Here is an 8,815-nt window from a genome sequence, read left to right as displayed (position 1 = left end):
TGCAATGATCACCGGAAGCGTTTGATTTTCTCCTAAAAAGGCATATTTCAAATGCTTCGGTAATAACTTCAATTCCAATGCTGGTGGTTCTTCCAATGATGGCTTTATCTTTAAATCAATTGAATCTGGGAGATCATCAAAATTATTTGACCAAGTTGACGTGCGACCATGGATAGCATTCAGAAACTCTTTTTGATCTTCAATTGATTTAGATCTGTCACTGTCACAAAAATCATCCTCCAAATCATTGGTTATGTCCAGGAGCATATTTGCGGTATGCTCGTGAACACAATCCCCGATGGTGTCTATCATAAAGCAATCATTATGATCTGGAGAGTTAGCGTTCGGTTCAAAGGCTTGTAGTCTCAACTTGCGGTTGCCAAAAGTCACGTCAATTGCACCATCTCGACAACTAATTTGAGCATTTATAGTTGCTAAAAAGGGACGACCGAGAATGACATTTTGTTGTTTGTCCTTGAAGTGTTTTTCAGAGTCCATAACTATGAAGTCAACTGGGTAATAAAAATCTTCCACCTTGACTATGACATCAGGCAACATCCCCCGTGGTAATTTAAGTGACAAATCGGCCATGGATACAGTAATGTTAGTTGGTTGCAATGGGCCAAGGTCATATTTATCATATAAACTACCAGGAAGGACATTGATACTTGCTCCAAGATCAAGAAGTGCCTTTTTGATTTTTATGTTTCCAATTTCAATTGTAATTAAAGGTGCTCCAGGATCTTTTAATTTGGGTGGAAGTATTCCTGTCAAAGCGGCACTAACATGTGCTGTACCGTTTGATTTTGTTGGAATTCGGTGACGTCTCTTTTGAGTACATAAATCTTTGAGGAATTTAGCATAAGCCGGAATTTGCTTAATGGCATCGATAAGTGGGATGTTAATTTTGACTTGTCGAAAAGTTTCCCAAATATCATCATTTTTTTTAAAAACTTGTTTTTCTGGGTTTTTCAAAGCTGTTGGGTAAGGGGTGGTATTTGTCTCCACATGTCCTTCCCCAACTTTAGATTGTTCCGACTCATGCAATTTTCCTTTCAATTTATGTTCTCGTTCAATTGGTGTTTTAAGAGTCTTTTCACTTTCATTATCAGAAGATACATAATCCTCCACCAAAACCTCATCAGGATTTTTTAACGAGTTTGGTGTAGGCTTATGCACTTGATTATCATATGATTTACCACTACGCAGAATACTTACCTCATTTACATGTGCGTTGTTGTTGGTGTTGGTGGTGGTGGTGTTGCTAGTTGAAGCTCTTGAGTGTTGAGGATTTACTTGCGTGGTGCCCGGAAGGTTGCCAGGTGGTCGCCGATTTATTTGCTCTGCTATTTGTCCCAATTGCTTCTCAAGTATTGAAATTGATTTGGAGTTAATTTCATTTTGCTTGAGACTTTCCTTCATCATGTTCATCAATTGTTCCATTTGCTTATCATGGTATGGTTCACTTGTCTTTCCATGATTTGCTTGAGAAGAAACCGGCCCATGATGTTGATTTTGACTGGATTGGCCCGAATTGTTGTTGCTGACCTTGTTGCCTTGCCAGTTTGGGTTGAAGTTGTTGTTGTTGTTCCGCCAATTTGAACTTGAATTGTTGTTGTTCCTCCATCGGTCATTGTTGCTTTGGTTGTTGAATTGATTGTGTTGTTGTTGTGGTCTATAGAAATTTCGCCTTTCTTCATTCAAATCAGCCTGATCACCGGAAGAATAAAAGACTTCTTCAACTTTATCATTGTTTTGAGCAAACATGTTCCCTTTTCTGTAGTCTTTAGCCTTGTGTGGTCCTTCACATAAACTGCAAACAGTTTGAACATTAGATTGAGGGTTTTGTTTGAGTTGACTGATTTCAGTTGTCAGTTTCCGCATTTGGGAAAGGACTTCAGTCAGCACTTCATCGGTTTGATGTACACTCTCAAATTTAAGTTGTTTGTTTTTGTTGCCACGATATTGGACCGAATGAGCGGGACTGCCATTCATTGCCATTTCATCTATGAGTTCATAAGTTTCTTCTGGTGTTTTGTTCCTTATGGAACCTCCGGCAGCTGCATGGAGTGATTGTTGTGTATGAATGTCCAAACTATTGAAGAATGTTTGAACCTGCCTCCACATAGGTAGCTCATGATGTGGGCATCTTTGGAGTAGCTCTCGGTATCTTTCCCATGCTTCGTATAGCGATTCGCCATCTTCAGCTTGAAATGAAAGGATTTCATTGATCCTCATGTTTGTCTTTGATGGTGGAAAGTACTTGGTTAGGAATTTGTCAGCCAAGTCTTCCCAAGTGGTGATGGATTCAGCGGGTAATGTTGAGAACCACCTCTTGGCACGGCCTCGTAAAGAGAAAGGAAAGAGGCGTAGTCGGATTGCATCTTCAGTTACTCCATCCATCTTGAACATGTCACAAATGTCCAAGAAACTAGTGATGTGTGTATTGGGGTCACTATCGGGTGAGCCATCGAATTACGCACTATTTTGCACCATTTGGATCACATGCATCTTGATCTCAAAAGTTGTAGCTCCTACTTCAGGTCGTTTAATGCATGATTTGGTCCCGTCAAGTGAGGGTCGTGCAAAATCTCCCATGGTTTTTCGGTCTGTCATCTTGTCGTCGGTTTTGTTGCCTTCTTCAAAAATTAAGGCGCGGTGAGTAACACGATTTCTTCTTGCCGCTCTTTCGATTTCTGAGTTAAAAAGCAACGGAGAGGATCGTCTCGAATAACGAGTATGCATGCACAACAAAAAAAATACAAACGCGTAAAAGGAATTTAACAATTATAAATAAAGACTATAAGAATCAAATAAATTTCTTTTATATGTATTTTTTATTTTTTTATATATATTTTCGAAGTTAAAAAAAAATCAAATAAACAAAAAAAAAAATTTTATTTTTTTATATATATTTTCGAAATAATACTTAAAAATCAAAAAAAAAAATGTGAAATTTTTTTTTTTTAATTGTAAATATATATTCGAAAATTATACTAAAAATAAAAATAAAAAAAAAATATATCAAATAAACAACTAAAAAGAAAATGTGAAATTTTTATCAAATTTTTTTTTTAATTTTTTATAAAATCAAAATCAAAATAACTAAATATTAAGCGCAATTAACTCCCCGGCAACGGCGCCAAAATTTGACGAGCGGTCGTTGTCGCGTCAAAAATAAACCTTATTTCCACTAATCTAGCGAGTGGTAAGTAAGGGTCGGATCCAGAGGAGCTTATGGTTAATAGTTTAGTTACTATTTTGATTTAACGATAAAGAAATAATGATTAATTTGAGATTTATAAATATGATGACAAACAAAAATATATGATTTTAATTCAATTAAAAACAATGATCGCTTCCGGTTTCAGAATTAATAATTATATGAATTAGAAATGAGTGTTATTAATTTTTCATAGTCGATTCAATTAAAGTCTAAGTCCAAAATAGAAAATAAGTGTAACCGCACCCTCCGTCCTACACACCGCTATTGGATGATTTGGCACGGTGGGGAGATCACTTAAAAGTATTTTAAACTTGGAATAATTAATTGATAAATGAATAAAATAAGTGTAACGATTTTATAATGTTAAAAACATAAACAAAATCCACAAATAATATTCAACAAATTCAAATGTTCACACCCAAAAATAATACAATAAGTAAGAATTAAAACCTACTCCCGGTTGCGATCACGAGAGGATTTAGCCGCGCATTGTAGACTTATACAAACTCATATTTGTATTCTTGAATTCTTGATGTCTTGATCTTGAATCTTGAAAAGTCTTGAATCTTTGATGGCTTGAATTCTTTGAAAAAGAAAGGAATTTGGAAGACTAAAATGCTTCCAAAAAAATATAGAAATTTCCTAAAGAAGGTGGTGGTATGAAAGTAGGTTGGTATAAGAGGTATATGAGGTGTGTAAGAATGTAAGAGGGTGTGTTGAAATGGTGATTTTGAGGTGGTATTTATAGTGAATTTTTGGAAAATTAAATACCAAAAAGAATGAAATAAAGCTAGGAATATTAAGCTTTTAGATTGGATCTAAGATCCAATCTAAATCTCATGAAAAAGAATTCAAAAGAATTAAAAAGATGGAATTATTTGGTTTTGTTGGGAAGAATTTGGGTTTAAAATAGGAAAAGTGGTGAAAAAGTGGTTAAAATTGGTTGGAAAGTGTTTAAAAGATAGGAAAACCCGTAGGTTCAGCACATGGCACAAGTACTTGGAGCTGGCATCAAAACGACGTCGTTTAGGGCTATTTTTCGCGGATCCAGATCGGGTCGGTATCCGGGTCAAGGCGCGGACCTTGATGTGAGACGAAACGGATCGGATCTTCGGGTCGGAGCGAATCGGATACGGTGCGGGTCGGATGCGACGACGTCATGGATGACGTCATATGCGGATAAAAGCGCGGATCCAACCCGGGTCGGAGCCGGGTATGGATCGGTAATTTCGGATCTTTCTGTGAGGGGATCTGGTTGCGGGGCGGGGCGGATCGGGTCTCGGATCTTCGGATCCGGGTCGCGAGAATTGAAACCTGGGCTCCGGGTTTGGGCTTCTGCTCCGGGTTTGGGCTCCGATTTTTTGTCTTTTCTATTTTTTTTTTCTCTTTTTTTTTTTCAATTTAAATTAAATTAAATTAATTTAATTAATATAAATTATTTAGAAATTAAATAATTAATTCCCAATAATTTATTTTAATTAAACCTCATTAATTAATTTAAATTCTTTTTATTTTTATTAAAAAAAACATGATTTTTATATATTATTTTTAATTTGATTTTATTAAAAATACATTTAATTAAATTAAATTATTTAGAAAATAATAAAATTATTATTTCCTAAATAAATCATTTTAATTAAATTATAATTATTTTAAAAATACAATTTTTCATTTTTTTATTTTGTTTTCTCGTCTTTCCAAACCCGAACATCTTCAATTCTTTTGTTTTCAATCTTGATTTCTCTTCGTGTATTTCCTTGAACTTCTTTTTGCATCTTTTTGTACCATTTTCATCATATTTACCACCTACAAACATAATTCAAATACATGTCAAAGTAGCACCATTCTTAGATAAAATCGGTTATTTTACATAAATTATAGTATATTAAGCGTGATGTAAAATATACCGATCAAGTACTCACTAGTCAGAGAGGTTGTTGTGATACTATGGGGAGTCGTAGTACTCACTAGTCAGAGAGAGGTTGTTGTGATACTATGGGGATCCGTAGTACTCACTAGTCAAAGAGAGGTTGTTGTGATACTATGGGGAGCCGTAGTACTCACTAGTCAGAGAGAGGTTGTTGTGATACTATGGGGAGCCGTAGTACTCACTAGTCAGAGAGAGGTTGTTGTGATACTATGGGGAGCCGTAGTACTCACTAGTCAGAGAGAGGTTGTTGTGATACTACGGGGAGCCGTAGTACTCACTAGTCAGAGAGAGGTTGTTGTGATACTATGGGGAGCCGTAGTACTCACTAGTTAGTAGGAGGTTGTGGTGATGTTATGGGGAGCCGTAATACGCACTAATTAGCGAGAGGTTGTTATGAGGAAGCCTTCTTGATCTGAGCATGACACAGGAGGGTTTTAGGCTTGAAAAGCCCTACGCATGAGTTTTGGGAGCCTGGTGGTCGGACCAGGGGTGAGACCGGGGTCTCCTCAATGATTGGGAATCATTACATTCTGAGTAAGTGTGGACATCCAATCCGAAGGGATTGGATAAGTAAAGTACACATGGGTTGCGGGTCCCCAAGCTATGAGTTGAATGAGTCATTGGAACGAGCGATTCCAACTACAGGCGGACCAAACTCTTGAGTTGAGTTGAGTCCTGGTGATGTGTTGTACAGACCGGACCGAAGGGTCCAACGATATAGACCGGACCAAAGGGTCCAACGATGAGTATCAGATGATAGAGGTCGGGGTTGAGTCGATATCCAGTTGGGTACGAGGTTGCATTTCAGTACCGCCTACCACCCACAGACAGACGGGCAGAGCGGGCGGACGATTCGGACGCTCGAGGACATGCTTCGGGCATGTGTATTGGACTTCGGAGGAAGTTGGGACACGTATTTACCCTTGGTTGAGTTTTCCTATAACAACAGCCATCATTTGAGCATCAGTATGCCACCCTTTGAGCTGTTGTATAGGAGGAGGTGTCGGACTCCTATTTGCTGGGGAGAGGTCGGGCAGCGTGTGATGGGTAGTACAGAGATAGTACTTCAGACGACTGAGCAGATTCAGCAGGTCAGACAGAGGTTGCTGACCGCTCAGAGCCGCCAGAAGAGTTATGCGGACAGACGTCGCTCGGGGGTTGAGTTCCAGGTTGGTGATTTTGTACTCCTGAAGGTATCTCCTTGGAAGGGGGTGATCCGATTCAGGAAGAGGGGTAAGTTGGGACCTTGGTATATTGGTCCTTTCAGGGTGACTGCCAGGGTGGGCAGTGTAGCGTATCGTTTGGAGCTACCTGTGGAGTTGAGCCAGATTCACGATACCTTCCACGTGTCTTAGTTGAGGAAGTGTATCGCTGATGAGTCGGCAGTGGTTCCGTTAGAGGACATTCAGGTGGACGCGAGCCTGAATTATGTTGAGAGACCGGTTGCGATTGTGGATCGAAGGATCAAGACTTTGAGAAACAAGGAGGCGTCATTGGTTCAAGTCCAGTGGCAACATCGGAAGGGTTCTGAAATGACCTGGGAGCCGGAGTTAGAGATGCGCGAGCAGTATCCAGAGTTATTTGTTGAGTGAGACTTCGAGGGCGAAGTCTAGTTCTAGTGGGGGAGAATTGTAACATCCCGAAATTCAGTGAAGAAGAAGGAGAGGAGTTTGTGGAGACTAGAGTTTGAAGTGCAAGTTTGGATCTGAGATCTACAGAGGAAGGAGCTGCATTTGGAGGTATAAAGTTCAAAACTTTCCTTTTCATTTGGTTTGTTGCTTCATGGACCATTTTAGGGTTAAAAGTCCCAAATGTGGAGACTTTATGAGTGTAATGTGCTCCATGGACCTAGATCTGTCCCATTTCAGTGGTATTTGTGTTGTAGATCAATAAAGTTCCCATCTTGGTCGTGGATATGAGATCATGTTTGAGTATTGGGCTTTCTAGTGTTAGGAAATGGTATATTTTGGGTGTTAGTGACTTGTTCAGCCATGCAAAGGCTTAAAGTCATCGACTTTATGGATTAAGAGGCTTAAAAATGGTTAGATCTAGAAGTTGGACGTGAGTCTTAACTGTTTAAGACCTCAAGAGCTAAGGGACTGAAACTGGGATTAACGTCGGGCGTAATCCCAGTACGCGCGGCGTACGGGGAGGCGTTCCCCGATTCTGAGACTGCCGGGTACGCCCAGCGTACACATCTGGTACGCGCAGCGTAACCCGGAGGGTTGACTTTTGGTTGACTTTTAGGGTTTGGTCTATAGTGGGGCCTTTGAGTTATGAGAGGGGTAAAATGGTCTTTTACCCTTCTGAGAGTACTAAGAGGAGGAATAGTCTAGCCTTGAGAGATGTATTGATTGAGAGTATTTATTTTACATGATTAGGCGGAGGCTAGACCTGATTTTACAGAGTTCGAGCTTTACCGAGTTACCCGAGGTGAGTCTTCTCACTATACTTTACCTAGAGTGGTAATTAGAGCTATGAGACAGAGTATGTTGTATGCTTTTGCATGATGTGATTTCTATGCGTTATATGCTATGTATGTTACAGAGTTTTCAGAGTTAGGACCGGAAGGTCCACAGAGTTAGGGCCAGAGGGTCCACAGAGTTAGGGCCAGAGGGTCCACAGAGTTAGGGCCAGAGGGTCCACAGAGTTAGGGCCAGAGGGCCCACAGAGTTAGGGCTAGAGGGCCCACAGAGTTATGGGACTGGAGGGTCCCACAGAGACACCTTGACCAGAGGGTCATCAGAGTTATAGCCTCGAGTGACTAATATGTGTTATATGTGGTATTTTGGGGAACTCACTAAGTATTTATGCTTACAGTGTTGTGTTATGTGTCTCAGGTACCAGCGAGGATCGCGGGAAGGCGCCGACTTGATCAGTACACACACGGGGAGATTTTTACTATGATCTTGGGATATGATGTTATGATTGACTATGTGATACAATGGTGTTTTTATAACGATTATGAATGAAAATGTGTTTTATAAAATGTGAAAAATTGTTTTGAAAATTTGGGTGTTACAACTTGACATTTTCTTGTATTTTTCATTTTTTTAAATTTAAAATCCACATTTTAGTGAGATTTATATATGTAAAGTAGATCATTCTATTTAATTTCATAATAAATGCTCTACAACCTTTCAAATATTTTACATTATATATTAAGTTACTTACTTTATTTATTATATTATTTGTATTTATGTAAAATTATTACTTTAAAAAATATATAATGGTTATAATTTTATATTAAACTTTTTTTTATAAACCCGTGTAATACACGAGTCTCACACCTAGTAAAGAATACAATAAAAAAAATCAGCTCAAACAAACTCATATGAAAAAGTTAGGGGGGGTTCAAAGTTGGTAAAAAAAATTACGGTTATTTTGGATATTATTCATTCCTGCCTATTTATTTTGGGTCGTTCTCTCAAAAAAAAGAAAGAAATAAAGAAATAAAGTCTGTTATTTACGTAATTTGCCTAAAAAGGGGAAATTAAAAAGAAACAAAACTATGGAGCTCAGCCTCCGGAGTCTGGATCGTAATTCGTAAGGCAAAAAAATGTTAAAGTACAACACCTGGTCACGTGCATTGGTCTCTTTGCACATTTCTATCCTTTTTACTTTTATGCCCTTTTGTTTCTTTCCAAGTTTTAGTCATT

This window comes from Lactuca virosa, chromosome 1, assembly GCF_052849685.1.
Source record: "Lactuca virosa cultivar CGN04683 chromosome 1, Lactuca_virosa_CGN04683_v6, whole genome shotgun sequence".
Lineage (NCBI taxonomy): Eukaryota > Viridiplantae > Streptophyta > Magnoliopsida > Asterales > Asteraceae > Lactuca > Lactuca virosa.
Note: the sequence above shows the minus strand (reverse complement) of the source record.